This window comes from Oncorhynchus masou, chromosome 27, assembly GCF_036934945.1.
Source record: "Oncorhynchus masou masou isolate Uvic2021 chromosome 27, UVic_Omas_1.1, whole genome shotgun sequence".
In the NCBI taxonomy this organism is placed as follows: domain Eukaryota; kingdom Metazoa; phylum Chordata; class Actinopteri; order Salmoniformes; family Salmonidae; genus Oncorhynchus; species Oncorhynchus masou.
The window spans coordinates 19442618-19458395 of NC_088238.1; the positions used below are offsets into that span (position 1 = coordinate 19442618).

Consider the following 15778-nt stretch of genomic DNA (forward strand, 5'->3'; position numbering starts at 1 on the left):
ATGATATTACTAGTTTATCTAGCGTGTCCTGCGTTGCATATAATCGATGCGGTGGCATTCGCGAAAAAGGACTGTCGTTGCTCCAACATGTACCTTACCATAAACATCAATGCCTTTCTTAAAATCAATACACAAGTATATATTTTTAAACCTGCATATTTAGTTAATATTGCATGCTAACATGAATTTCTTTTAACTTGGAAAAATGGTGTCACTTCTCTTGCAACAGAGTCAGGGTATATGCAGCAGTTTGGTCCACCTGGCTCATTGCGAACTGTGTGAAGACTATTTCTACCTAACAAAGACAGCCAACTTCGCCAAACGTGGGATTATTCAACAAAAGTGCATTTGTGAAAAAGCACAATTGTTGCACGACTGTACCTAACCATAAACATCAATGCCGTTCTTAAAATCAATACACAGAAGTATATCTTTAAACCTGCATATTTAGCAAAAAGAAATCCAGGTTAGCAGGCAATATTAACCAGGTGAAATTGTGTCACTTTTCAGGGTATATGCAACAGTTTGGGTCGCCTGGCTTGTTGCGAACTAATTTGCCAGAATTGTACGTAATTATGACATAACATTGAAGATTGTGCAATGTAACAGGAATATTTAGACTTATGGATGCCACACCTGTTTTGTTTTCGAGAGATAGTTTCCGGATTCGACCATATTAATGACCTAAGGCTCGTATTTCTGTGTGTTATTATGTTATAATTAAGTCTATGATTTGATAGAGCAGTCTGACTGAGTGATGGTAGAGACCAGCAGGCTCATAAGCATTCATTCAAACAGTACTTTCGTGCGTTTTGCCAGCAGCTCTTCACAATGCTTCAAGCATTGCGCTGTTTATGACTTGAAGCCTATCAACTCACTCGCTCTGAGACTTGAAGTAGTTGTTCCCAAAAGCCGCGGCTTTTGTGGAGCGATGGGTAACGATGCTTCGAGGGTGGCTGTTGTCGATGTGTTCCTGGTTCGAGCTCAGGTTGGAGCGAGGAGATGGACGGAAGCTATACTGTTACACTGGCAATACTAAAGTTCCTATAAGAACATCCAATAGTCAAAGGTATAAGAAATACAAATCGTATAGAGAGAAATAGGCCTATAATTCCTATAATAACTACAGCCTAAAACTTCTTACCTGGGAATATTGAAGACTCATGTTAAAAAGAACCACCAGCTTTCATATGTTCTTATGTTCTGAGCAAGGAACTTAAACGTTAGCTTTCTTACATGGCACATATTGCACTTTTACTTTCTTCTCCAACACTTTGTTTTTGCATTATTTAAACCAAATTGAACATGTTTCATTATTTATTTGAGGCTAAATTGATTTTATTGATGGATGTATTATATTAAGTTAAAATAAGTGTTCATTCAGTATTGTTGTAATTGTCATTATTATAAATATATATATATATTTTTAATCGGTATCAGCTTTTTTTGGTCCTCCAATAATCGGTATCGGTATTAAAAAATCATAATCTGTCGACCTCTACTATCAGCACAACTGTTAGAACACAATTATCAACATGTATTTAACATGGAATCAACGTGAACTAAGCATGTAAATGAAGTAAAACCCAGTTATGGGAGTGTTGGATTCAAATCCTACCTCTATTGGTAGTGAGGCACTCTGGAATAATACAAAGGCCACGATAATAAACTGACAACATCAAATGTATAACAATGGTGATATGGTGACATCATATGTGACTGCCTGAGGTAAAAACAAATGTTGTAATCAGAGGAGGCTGGTGGGAGGAGCTATACGAGGACAGGCTCATCATAATGGCTGGAATGGAATAAATGGAATGGGGTCAAACATGTGGTTTCTATATATTTGATGTGTTTGATACTGTTCCATTGATTCCATTCCAGCCATTACAATCAGCCCGTCCTCCTATAGCTCCTCCCACCAGCCTCCACTGGTTGTAATAAGCAAAACATATGAGTATTTCTATTAAACATTAATATATTGAAGTAGCCGGGCTTTCAAAGAAGGAACAATGAGTCATAATGGTAAAAACACAGAGCAGACCATATGTAACATCATTACTAGAATTATTATCACATAAAGGCACCAGCCTGGTCCACTGTTACAAGGTAATTAGGTTTGCAGTGAAACACACACACTTTTTAGTTTAGTTTGTCCTTCCTGGCACATTCTGCAGGGGGTTTAAAGGGCTGCCAAAAGACTGGTTCCAACACCCTAGATTTGGGTGTTAGTGTGGCTCATACAATGTCTTGGCAGTATGCTCTTCTCCCAAAAGGCAGTGGATGTAAGTGCGGGGTGCGGGTGTGATGTGCATCAATGAAGGATGTGTGTGTGGATAAGAGGACAGAGGAGGGAGGATGTAGGTGTGTGTTCCAGCTAGAGAGTTGGTAATTATAGTGAGTCTGAGACCTAGCAGTGAGCCTAATGACTCTCCCTACGCTACCTCCACTACCTAACACACACACACGATATTGATTCCTTCCTCTCCAGCCCTCACTCACCAATTACTGGCCCGCATCTGTTACCACACACACTTAAGAGCAACCAAAAGAGAAATCTAAATAAACTCTAATTATTAATTTCCCAATCCAGAAACAAGAAGAACATGTATTTTCCTATACAGGAAACCCAAATTACGGATTTGATTGAATAGATACTGTATCTCATAATTATGGCCACCTGGCCATATGAAAATCACCACGTTGTGGTGATGATCCAAGATGGCGAAGCAGTCAGACGTTTTTTGTCTTTGTCTCGTCCCATGTATATATCTTTTTATACATTTTTCTTCACATTCATTTTAATTCAAAATACTCTCCTGCAACCCACCTCACCCAATGTGGTGTGGATCTGTTTTTTTCTAAAGTATTTCTATTTACCTCCGAACTGGAATACCTCAACTGAAGCTAGGTCAGCTAACCTTTAGCTCGGAAAGCTCTCGCCAGTTCGTAAAACGCGTTTTAAACCAGAGCATACCGGACCTATTTTTCTCTCTATATCCCCGGATTCCTATCGCAAACTCTGAACCCTTTCATCTGGATCATGGCAGCTAGCTAACCACAACCCGGGTTGACTCCGTCCCGGAGCAAGCACCAACTAGCCTGGGGCTAGCCTAAGCTAGACCCATCTTTCTTCCGGCTCGGACTCCTGGGCTACTCCTGAAGCCCACTCCTCGGCTACAATATCTGGACCCCTTCTACTGCCGGTACGGGGCACGGAACCCCGCCGATCCTTCACTGGAATACCAACATAATCTGCCCGAGGATCCCAACAGGCCCCTCAGTCGCGACGTCCCCTGAAGGCCCATTCTGCTAACCGCGGCCTGCTAGCTATCTATAGCATATTTGACTGTTAGCTGATCCAACGGCCAGTTTCTTGGACCACTTTACCCATTTTGCCAATTGGACTTGGACCCTTCTGCTACTTGGAACTCTACTAATTCCACGACTGGTCTATCGACATCATCGCACGAGGAGGCAAAAACAGACTTTTCCCCCATCGCGACGTCCCTCAAAGGCCCTTATGCTAGCTTGCTAGCCCCGGCCTGCTAACTGCTATCTTTCTAGCCCCGGCCTGCTAACTATCTGAATTGTCGTGTCCCCGGCCAACCCAACCACTCACTGGACCCATACGATCACTTGGCTACGCATGCCTCTCCCTAATATCAATATGCCTTGTCCATTACTGTCCTGGTTAGTGATTACTGTTTTATTTCACTGTAGAGCCTATAGCCCTGCTCAATATGCCTTAACCAACCATGTTGTCCCACCTCCTACATCTGCAATGACATCACTTAGTTTAAAAGTCTTTAGAGAATATCTCTCTCTTCATTACTCAATGCCTAGGTCTACCTCCAATGTACTCTCCTCCCACCATACCTTTGTCTGTACATTATGCCTTGAATCAAACGTGCTCGATGGACAGTTCTTATAGCCTCCAGCCATACCCTCATCCTTCTTCTCCTCTGTTCCTCTGGTGATGTAGAGGTGAATCCAGGTCCTGCAGTGCCTAGCGCCACTCCTACTCCCCAGGAGTTCTCTTTTGATGACTTCTGTAACTGTAAAAGCCTTGGTTTCATGCATGTTAACATTAGAAGCCTCCTCCCTAAGTTTGCTTAATTCACTGCTTTAGCACACTCTGCCAACCCGGTGTCTTAGCCGTGTCTGTATCCTGGCTTAGGAAAACCACCAAAAACACAGACACTTCCATTTCTGTCTTACTATCCAGGTCTGTAACAATACAATTCGAGCTTCTACCTCTAAAAATTCACCTTTCCAGAAACAAGTCTCTCACCATTGCCTCTTGCAATAGACCACCCTCTGCCACCAGCTGTGCCCTGGACACCATATGTGAATTGATTGTCCCCCATCTATCTTCTGAGCTCATGCTGCTAGGTGACCTAAACTGGGACATGCTTAACACCCCGGCCATCCTACAGTCTAAGCTTGATGCCCTCAATCTCACACAAATGATCATTGAACCTCCCAGGTACAACCCCAAATCTGTAAACAAGGGCACCCTCATAGATATCATCCTAACTAACTTACCCTCCAAATACACCTCTGCAGTTTTCAACCAAGATCTCGGCAACCGTAATGGGTCTGCAGTCAAACAACCACCCCTCATCACTGTCAAACGCTCCCTAAAACACTTCTGCGAACAGGCCTTTCTAATTGAAATGGCCGGGGTATCCTGGAATGACATTGACCTCATTCCGTCAGTAGAGGATGCCTGGTTATTCTTTAAAAGTGCCTTCCTCACCATTTTAAATAAGCATGCTCCATTCAAAAAATGTAGAACTAGGAATAGACTTTGCAACCTTTTGCCACATTTCAGGCTTCAAACATAAAGATATAAAACTGTATTTTTTGTGAAGAATCAACAACAAGTGGGACACAATCATGAAGTGGAACGACATTTTTGGATATTTCAAACCTTTTTTAATTAACATATCAAAAACTGAAAAATTGGGCGTGCAAAATTATTCAGCCCCCTTAAGTTAATACTTTGTAGCGCCACCTTTTGCTGTGATTACAGCTGTAAGTCGCTTGGGGTATGTCTCTATCAGTTTTGCACATCGAGAGACTGAAATTCCGTGGTAATTCCCCTCTTCAAAGGGGGAGACACTCTAAACCCAAACTGCTACAGACTTATATCTATTCTACCCTGCCTTTCTAAGGTCTTTGAAAGCCAAGTTAACCTCTTACATCTATGGTGGCGCTATTTCATTTTTGGATGAAAAACGTTCCCGTTTTAAACAAGATATTTTGTCACAAAAAGATGCTCGACTATGCATATAATTGCTACTGTTCGAAAGAAAACACTCTGACGTGTCCAGAAATACAAAGGTCTTCTCTGTGCGTGCCCTTTAACGTGAGCTTCAGGCAAAACCAAGATGAGATGGCATCCAGGAAATGACAAGGATTTTTGAGGCTCTGTCTTTCATGATCTCCTTATATGGCTGTGAACGCAAGAGGAATGAATCAACCCTTTCTGTCGTTTCCCCAAGGTGTCTGCAGCATTGTGACGTATTTGTAGGCATATCATTGGAAGATTGACCATAAGAGACCACATTTACCACGTGTCCGCCCGGTGTCCTGCGCGAAATTGGTGCGCAAAAGTCACCTGCCAGTATTTTTCCATGGGACACAGAGAGGAAAGCAAGCTTCCACGAACTGCATGTCAATGAAGAGATATGTGAAAAAACACCTTGAGGATTGATTCCAAACAACGTTTGCCATGTTTCGGTCGATATTATGTAGTTAATCCGGAAAAAGTTTCACGTTGTAGGTGACTGCATTTTCGGTTCGTTTCGGTAGCCAGGCGCAATGTAGAAAACGGAACGATTTCTCCTACACACAGACGCTTTCAGGAAACACTGCGCATCTGGTATGTGGCTGAGAGTCTCCTCATTGAAAACATCAGAAGCTCTTCAAAGGTAAATGATTTTATTTATTTGGTTATCTGGCTTTTGTGAAAATGTTGTGTGCTACATGCTACACAAAATGCTATGCTAGCTTTGCATACTCTTACACAAATTAGTCCATTTCTATGGTTCAAAAGCATATTTTGAAAATCTGAGATGACAGTGTTGTTAAGAAAAGGCTAAGCTTGAGAGCAAACGCATTATTTTAATTTTATTTGCGATTTTCAGAAATCGTTAACGTTGCGTTATGCTAATGAGCCTGAGGCTTAGTCACAAACCCGGATCCGGGTTGGGGAGTTTCAAGAAGTTAACAAACAGATTTACCAACCATTTCGAATCTCACCGTACCTTCTCCGCTATGCAATCTGGTTTCAGAGCTGGTCATGGGTGCACCTCAGCCATGCTCAAGGTCCTAAACGATATCATAACCGCCATCGATAAGAGACATTACTGTGCAGCCATATTCAGCGACCTGGCCAAGGCTTTTGACTGCGTCAATCACAACATTCTTATTGGCAGACTCAACAGTCTTGATTTCTCAAATGATTGCCTCGCTTGGTTCACCAGCTACTTCTCCGATAGAGTTCAGTATGTCAAATCGGAGGGCCTGTTGTCCGGACCTCTGGCAGTCTCTATGGGGGTGCCACAGGGTTCAATTCTCGGGCCAACTCTTTTCTCTGTATACATCAATGATGTTGCTCTCGCTGCTGGTGATTATTTGATCCACCTCTACACAGATGACACCATTCTGTATACCTCTGGCCCTTCGTTGGACCCTGTGTTAACTAACCTCCAGATGAGCTTCAATGCCATACAACTCTCCTTCCGTGGCCTTCAACTGCTCTTAAATGCAAGTAAAACTAAATGCATGCTCTTCAACCGATTGCTGCCCGTACCTGCCCGCTCGTCCAGCATCACTACTCTGGACGGTTCTGACTTAGAATATGTGGACAACTACAAATACCTAGGTGTCTGGTTAGACTGTAAACTCTCCTTCCAGACTCACATTAAACATCTCCAATCCAAAATTAAATCTAGAATTGGCTTCCTATTTCGCAACAAAGCATCCTTCACTCATGCTGCCAAACATACCCTCGTAAAATTGACCATCCTACCGATCCTCGACTTTGACGATGTCATTTACAAAATAGCCTCCAACACTCTACTCAACAAATTGGATGCAGTCTATCACAGTGCAACCCGTTTTGTCACCAAAGCCCCATATACTACCCCCCACTGTGACCTGTATGATCTTGTTGGCTGGCCCTCACTTCATACTCGTTGCCAAACCCACTGGCTACAGGTTATCTACAAGCCTCTGCTAGGTAAAGCCCCGCCTTATCTCAGCTCACTGGTCACCATAGCAGCACCCACCCTTAGCACGCGCTCCAGCGTCCCTTCCGTCTTCAAGAGAGCGAGAGTTGCACCCCTTCTGAAAAAACCTACACTCGATCCCTCCGATGTCAACAACTACAGACCAGTATCCCTTCTTTCTTTTCTCTCCAAAACTCTTGAACGTGCCGTCCTTGGCCAGCTCTCCCGCTATCTCTCTCAGAATGACCTTCTTGATCCAAATCAGTCAGGTTTCAAGACTAGTCATTCAACTGAGACTGCTCTTCTCTGTATCACGGAGGCGCTCCGCACTGCTAAAGCTAACTCTCTCTCCTCTGCTCTCATCCTTCTAGACCTATCGGCTGCCTTCGATACTGTGAACCATCAGATCCTCCTCTCCACCCTCTCCGAGTTGGGCATCTCCGGCGCGGCCCATGCTTGGATTGCGTCCTACCTGACAGGTCGCTCCTACCAGGTGGCGTGGCGAGAATCTGTCTCCTCGCCACGCGCTCTCACCACTGGTGTCCCCCAGGGCTCTGTTCTAGGCCCTCTCCTATTCTCGCTATACACCAAGTCACTTGGCTCTGTCATAACCTCACATGGTCTCTCCTATCATTGCTATGCAGACGACACACAATTAATCTTCTCCTTTCCCCCTTCTGATGACCAGGTGGCGAATCGCATCTCTGCATGTCTGGCAGACATATCAGTGTGGATGACGGATCACCACCTCAAGCTGAACCTCGGCAAGACGGAGCTGCTCTTCCTCCCGGGGAAGGACTGCCCGTTCCATGATCTCGCCATCACGGTTGACAACTCCATTGTGTCCTCCCCCAGAGCGCTAAGAACCTTGGCGTGATCTTGGACAACACCCTGTCGTTCTCAACTAACATCAAGGCGGTGGCCCGTTCCTTTTGGTTCATGCTCTACAACATCCGCAGAGTACGACCCTGCCTCACACAGGAAGCGGCGCAGGTCCTAATCCAGGCACTTGTCATCTCCCGTCTGGATTACTGCAACTCGCTGTTGGCTGGGCTCCCTGCCTGTGCCATTAAACCCCTACAACTCATCCAGAACGCCGCAGCCCGTCTGGTGTTCAACCTTCCCAAGTTCTCTCACGTCACCCCGCTCCTCCACTCTCTCCACTGGCTTCCAGTTGAAGCTCGCATCCGCTACAAGACCATGGTGCTTGCCTACGGAGCTGTGAGGGGAACGGCACCGCAGTACCTCCAGGCTCTGATCAGGCCCTACACCCAAACAAGGGCACTGCGTTCATCCACCTCTGGCCTGCTCGCCTCCCTACCACTGAGGAAGTACAGTTCCCGCTCAGCCCAGTCAAAACTGTTCGCTGCTCTGGCCCCCCAATGGTGGAACAAACTCCCTCACGACGCCAGGACAGCGGAGTCAATCACCACCTTCCGGAGACACCTGAAACCCCACCTCTTCAAGGAATACCTAGGATAGGATAAAGTAATCCTTCTCACCCCCCCTTAAATGATTTAGATGCACTATTGTAAAGTGGCTGTTCCACTGATGTCAGAAGGTGAATTCACCAATTTGTAAGTCGCTCTGGATAAGAGCGTCTGCTAAATGACTTAAATGTAATGTATATCTCACTGGTCACCCCCAAAGCCAATTCCTCCTTTGGCCACCTCTCCTTCCAGTTCTCTGCTGACTCATATCTCCCTCACTAGCGTTAAACACCAGCTGTCAGAGCAGCTCACAGATCACTAGACCTGCACATAGCTCATGGGTAAATTGCCCATCCAATCTACCTCATCCCCATACCGTATTTATTTATTTATCTTGCTCCTTTGCACCCCAGTATCTTATGTTCTCTCTACAGTACGTGTGTGTTCTCTCTACAGTATGTGTTCTCTCTACAGTATGTACAGTATGTGTTCTCTCTACAGTACGTGTGTGTTCTCTCTACAGTATGTGTTCTCTCTACAGTATGTACAGTATGTGTTCTCTCTACAGTATGTAGCCTATGTGTTCTCTCTACAGTACAGTATGTGTTCTCTCTACAGTACGTGTGTGTTCTCTCTACAGTATGCGTTCTCTCTACAGTATGTGTGTTCTCTCTACAGTATGTACAGTATGTGTTCTCTCTACAGTATGAGTGTTCTCTCTACAGTATGTGTTCTCTCTACAGTATGAGTTCTCTCTACAGTATGAGTTCTCTCTACAGTATGAGTGTTCTCTCTACAGTATGAGTGTTTGTAAGTCGCTCTGGATAAGAGCGTCTGCTAAATGACTTAAATGTAATGTAAATGTACAGTATGAGTGTTCTCCCCACAGTATGAGTGTTCTCTCTACAGTATGAGTGTTCTCTCTACAGTATGAGTTCTCTCTACAGTATGTGTTCTCTCTACAGTATGAGTGTTCTCTCTACAGTATGAGTGTTCTCTCTACAGTATGTGTTCTTTTTACAGTATGAGTGTTCTCTCTACAGTATGTGTTCTCTCTACAGTATGAGTGTTCTCTCTACAGTATGTGTTCTTTCTACAGTATGAGTGTTCTCTCTACAGTATGAGTGTTCTCTCTACAGTATGTGTTCTCTCTACAGTATGTGTTCTCTCTACAGTATGTGTTCTCTCTACAGTATGAGTGTTCTCTCTACAGTATGTGTTCTCTCTACAGTACAGTACGTGTGCCTGACTGCACCATGCCCCCATTTGCATTTAAATGAAATTCATTGTCTGCGTATAGAGACTGAGTGACTGCTACAGTGGCTCTACCCTACATGCTCAATATACTCCTTCTTTCACTCTGCCTCTATTGCTTCCATTCCCAACTCCATATTCAATTGCATTCAATCCAATTCAATAAGCTCTGCTGATATGATAAGCCAGTAGGTCACATTGCCAATGCCAAGACACAGTAGAGAGACACAAAGGGGAATATTTATGTTACACATAATCATCATAATACACAGCAAAATATCGCTCTTCCCTCCTCCACCCCATTTCTGTCTGTCTGTCTGTCTGTCTGTCTGTCTGTCTGTCTGTCTGTCTGTCTGTCTGTCTGTCTGTCTGTCTGTCTGTCTGTCTGTCTGTCTGTCTGTCTGCCTGTGTCTCTTTAGATTGCAGTGTTTTTGCTGGGACATTGCCGGAGGGATCAAGCTGGTTAACTTGCCTTGCGGTGTTGACAGTCTTCCTTTAAATGAAACGGTTTGGGACGGAGCCTCTAGTCTTTGTCTAGAGTCCGTGTGTGTGTGTGTGTGTGTGTGTGTGTGTGTGTGTGTGTGTGTGTGTGTGTGTGTGTCTGCGTTCATGTGTATCTCTGTCTGTCTGTCCACACTGTGAGAGTGTGTGGTCTGCTCACTCTGAAGAGAGTTAGTGCCAACGTGTGTGTGTTTTTTCGCTGATCGATGGAGTAATCCCGTTAACGTTCCCGTCAGTCCAGGGGAACAGCTCTGATTACAGGCTTAACCGGGACAGATGCGGTAACGACCCTGATCCTCTAAACTCCACTGCAATGCCAGAGGAGACCACACACACCATCAGCAAAAACTGTGATTCACTGTCCCCACCTCCCAGTCCTCAGGGGAACAATAGTTCACTGTCCCCACCTCCCAGTCCCATGAAGGGGAAGGAAAATAGTTCACTGTCCCCACCTCCCAGTCCCATGAAGGGGAAGGAAAATAGTTCACTGTCCCCACCTCCCAGTCCCATGAAGGGGAAGGACAATAGTTCACTGTCCCCACCTCCCAGTCCCATGAAGGGGAAGGACAATAGTTCACTGTCCCCACCTCCCAGTCCCATGAAGGGGAAGGACAGTAATCATGAAGGGGAAGGACAATAGTTCACTGTCCCCACCTCCCAGTCCCATGAAGGGGAAGGAAAATAGTTCACTGTCCCCACCTCCCAGTCCCATGAAGGGGAAGGACAATAGTTCACTGTCCCCACCTCCCAGTCCCATGAAGGGGAAGGACAATAGTTCACTGTCCCCACCTCCCAGTCCCATGAAGGGGAAGGACAATAGTTCACTGTCCCCACCTCCCAGTCCCATGAAGGGGAAGGACAATAGTTCACTGTCCCCACCTCCCAGTCCCATGAAGGGGAAGGACAATAGTTCACTGTCCCCACCTCCCAGTCCCATGAAGGGGAAGGACAATAGTTCACTGTCCCCACCTCCCAGTCCCATGAAGGGGAAGGACAATAGTTCACTGTCCCCACCTCCCAGTCCCATGAAGGGGAAGGAAAATAGTTCACTGTCCCCACCTCCCAGTCCCATGAAGGGGAAGGACAATAGTTCACTGTCCCCACCTCCCAGTCCCATGAAGGGGAAGGAAAATAGTTCACTGTCCCCACCTCCCAGTCCCATGAAGGGGAAGGACAATAGTTCACTGTCCCCACCTCCCAGTCCCATGAAGGGGAAGGACAATAGTTCACTGTCCCCACCTCCCAGTCCTCTGAAGGGGAAGGACAATAGTTCACTGTCCCCACCTCCCAGTCCCATGAAGGGGAAGGACAATAGTTCTGTCCCCACTGTCCCCACCTCCCAGTCCCATGAAGGGGAAGGAAAATAGTTCACTGTCCCCACCTCCCAGTCCCATGAAGGGGAAGGACAATAGTTCACTGTCCCCACCTCCCAGTCCCATGAAGGGGAAGGAAAATAGTTCACTGTCCCCACCCCCAGTCCCATGAAGGGGAAGGACAATAGTTCACTGTCCCCACCTCCCAGTCCCATGAAGGGGAATGAAAATAGTTCACTGTCCCCACCTCCCAGTCCTATGAAGGGGAAGGACAATAGTTCACTGTCCCCACCTCCCAGTCCCATGAAGGGGAAGGAAAATAGTTCACTGTCCCCACCTCCCAGTCCCATGAAGGGGAAGGACAATAGTTCACTGTCCCCACCTCCCAGTCCCATGACAATAGTTCACTGTCCCCACCTCCCAGTCCCATGAAGGGGAAGGACAATAGTTCACTGTCCCCACCTCCCAGTCCCATGAAGGGGAAGGACAATAGTTCACTGTCCCCACCTCCCAGTCCCATGAAGGGGAAGGACAATAGTTCACTGTCCCCACCTCCCAGTCCCATGAAGGGGAAGGACAATAGTTCACTGTCCCCACCTCCCAGTCCCATGAAGGGGAAGGACAATAGTTCACTGTCCCCACCTCCCAGTCCCATGACTGGGGAAGGACAATAGTTCACTGTCCCCACCTCCCAGTCCCATGAAGGGGAAGGACAATAGTTCACTGTCCCCACCTCCCAGTCCCATGAAGGGGAAGGACAATAGTTCACTGTCCCCACCTCCCAGTCCCATGAAGGGGAAGGACAATAGTTCACTGTCCCCACCTCCCAGTCCCATGAAGGGGAAGGAAGGGGAAGGGGAAGGACAATAGTTCACTGTCCCCACCTCCCAGTCCCATGAAGGGGAAGGAGTTCACTGTCCCCACCTCCCAGTCCCATGAAGGGGAAGGAAAATAGTTCACTGTCCCCACCTCCCAGTCCCATGAAGGGGAAGGACAATAGTTCACTGTCCCCACCTCCCAGTCCCATGAAGGGGAAGGACAATAGTTCACTGTCCCCACCTCCCAGTCCCATGAAGGGGAAGGACAATAGTTCACTGTCCCCACCTCCCAGTCCCATGAAGGGGAAGGACAATAGTTCACTGTCCCCACCTCCCAGTCCCATGAAGGGGAAGGACAATAGTTCACTGTCCCATGAAGGGGAAGGACAATAGTTCACTGTCCCTATCACCAGTCCCATGAAGGGGAAGGACAATAGTTCACTGTCCCCCACCCAGTCCCATGAAGGGGAAGGACAATAGTTCACTGTCCCCACCTCCCAGTCCCATGAAGGGGAAGGACAATAGTTCACTGTCCCCACCTCCCAGTCCCATGAAGGGGAAGGACAATAGTTCACTGTCCCCACCTCCCAGTCCCATGAAGGGGAAGGACAATAGTTCACTGTCCCCACCTCCCAGTCCCATGAAGGGGAAGGACAATAGTTCACTGTCCCCACCTCCCAGTCCCATGAAGGGGAAGGACAATAGTTCACTGTCCCCACCTCCCAGTCCCATGAAGGGGAAGGAAAATAGTTCACTGTCCCCACTGTCACTGTCCCCACCTCCCAGTCCCATGAAGGGGAAGGACAATAGTTCACTGTCCCCACCTCCCAGTCCCATGAAGGGGAAGGAAAATAGTTCACTGTCCCCACCTCCCAGTCCCATGAAGGGGAAGGACAATAGTCCACTGTCCCCACCTCCCAGTCCCATGAAGGGGAAGGGGACAATAGTTCACTGTCCCCACCTCCCAGTCCCATGAAGGGGGGAAGGACAATAGTTCACTGTCCCCACCTCCCAGTCCCATGAAGGGGAAGGACAGTTCACTGTCCCCACCTCCCAGTCCCATGAAGGGGAAGGACAATAGTTCACTGTCCCCACCCCCAGTCCCATGAAGGGGAAGGACAATAGTTCACTGTCCCCACCTCCCAGTCCTCTGAAGGGGAATGAAAATAGTTCACTGTCCCCACCTCCCAGTCCTATGAAGGGGAAGGAAAATAGTTCACTGTCCCCACCTCCCAGCACTCTGAAGGGGAAGGAAAATAGTTCACTGTCCCCACCTCCCAGTCCTATGAAGGGGAACGAAAATAGTTCACTGTCCCCACCTCCCAGTCCTATGAAGGGGAATGAAAATAGTTCACTGTCCCCACCTCCCAGTCCTATGAAGGGGAATGAAAATAGTTCACTGTCCCCACCTCCCAGTCCTATGAAGGGGAATGAAAATAGTTCACTGTCCCCACCTCCCAGTCCTATGAAGGGGAATGAAAACCGTGGTTATACAATAACTATATTCAGACACTGTTGAAGGACTTTATAATAAAATAAACATGTTTCAGAACGGAAGCCTTGACTATGCCACACCAGTATGTGTGGAACTGACCCCTGGTTAATCACTGGACCTTAACAAGGACCTTCCCTCATTTAGGATCCTGTCACAAAGGGATGCCTTCTCTGACCAATGGGAGAGCTCGGTTGACAGGCCGGCTCATTTGAGCAGATAAAAGGAGGGAGGGAGAAACTTTAGCCGAATCACTGTCTGTGTTCACGATACCGTTCTAGTTTTAATGATGAGAGAACAAGACCCACTCTCTTCCTCGTTTATCCATCTCTCGCTGTCCCTCTACATATTTCTCTCCAGTTCCCACTGCGTATGCAGTTTTATCTCTTCCTTCTTCTCTCTTTCTGACCGTTTCTACCTATCCTCTTTCCCTACCCTTCCCCTCTCCCTCTCCCTCCCCTTCCCCTCTCCCTCCTACTGTCCCCTCTCTACCTACCTCTCTTTCCATCCATCCATCCCTCCCCCTTCCCTACCCTACCCTATTCTACCCCTCCCTCCTATCTCTCTATCACCCTGATAAGACTAATTGCCTGGTGAGAGAGCGCGGCCCCCTGGTGTGATTTGCTCTGATGGACCTAGCAACCAAAAGCGTTCACTTTGCGGTTGAAAATGAGGCTAAAGGGCCTAAAAGCTCTTATTCCACTCCATCGACCGCAACCACGTTCAGACATCGTGACCGTGTCTCTATTGGTTTGTGTCCGCGTGTGTACGCATTTTTGTGTGAGTGTATGTGCGTCCTCCAGTCTGTCAATATAACCCAATCAGAACTCCCCAGACAACTCTACAAGTCACGACCCCAAGCCATCGACAAGACCTTTTGATATTTTCCAGTTCAATAGACTCTGGATTGGTTGAGCTCAAGGACATTGCCTTGGCTCCATTGGATCAAAGCATGGCTGGTGAACTCCAGTCACTGTCACTAAGGATCTAAGACAGACTGAATCCTAAATGGCACCCTATTCCCTATGTAGTGTAATACTTTTGACCAGAGGCCTATGGGCCTGGTCAAAAGTAGTACACTATTTAAGGAATAGGGTGCCATTTGGGAAGCAGACAGACTGACTGAAAACCCACAGTGATGTTGATCCCCATCATTAGTTGTGGGTCTAAATCGTCTGGTGTTAGTAGTAAGATGAAAAGGAAGGGAACAGGAAGGGATTGTGACTGTATAGGCCTAGCCTGGTCAAACTGGACTAAACATTATTATCCCTGTTGTTTCGTAGTATTCAGTCAAGTTTAACCAGGCTAGCATTGCCCATGACAGCCTAGTTAAGTTTGCATGAGCAGGCATTGACGTTGTGGTGTGTATCGGGTGGTTGTGTTATTTCTGTTGGTTTGTGTTTATAAATATAAAGGAAGAGACAATGTCCCCATAGAACACAGAGACCCAAGCCTTCACTTAAAGCTACAGTCTGTGACTCGGCCTCAGCTGTGTACCAGAACAAGTACCGGGACCTTGTTTTTGTTGTTTTTTCAAATCGCAGACTGTAGCTTTAATCAATGCAGCATAGTGTGAGCAGGTTGAATACACTGTTTCTATTACTGTACCTTCAACAAGTCATGTCTACTGTATAATAATGTGCGGTTCTGGTGTGTGTGTGTGTGTGTGTATCTCTCTTTTACCACTCTCAATAGATCTAACAAACAATACCATATTGTTTTCCACAGT

At 46.7% G+C, this 15778-nt stretch overlaps 1 protein-coding gene across 1 annotated transcript in view; it reads right to left on the reverse strand.

Moving 5' to 3' along the window:
* LOC135515718 (ankyrin repeat and sterile alpha motif domain-containing protein 1B-like) overlaps nucleotides 1–15778 on the reverse strand; it is a 358368-nt gene that overhangs the window by 34241 nt on the left and 308349 nt on the right. The window lies entirely within an intron of this gene.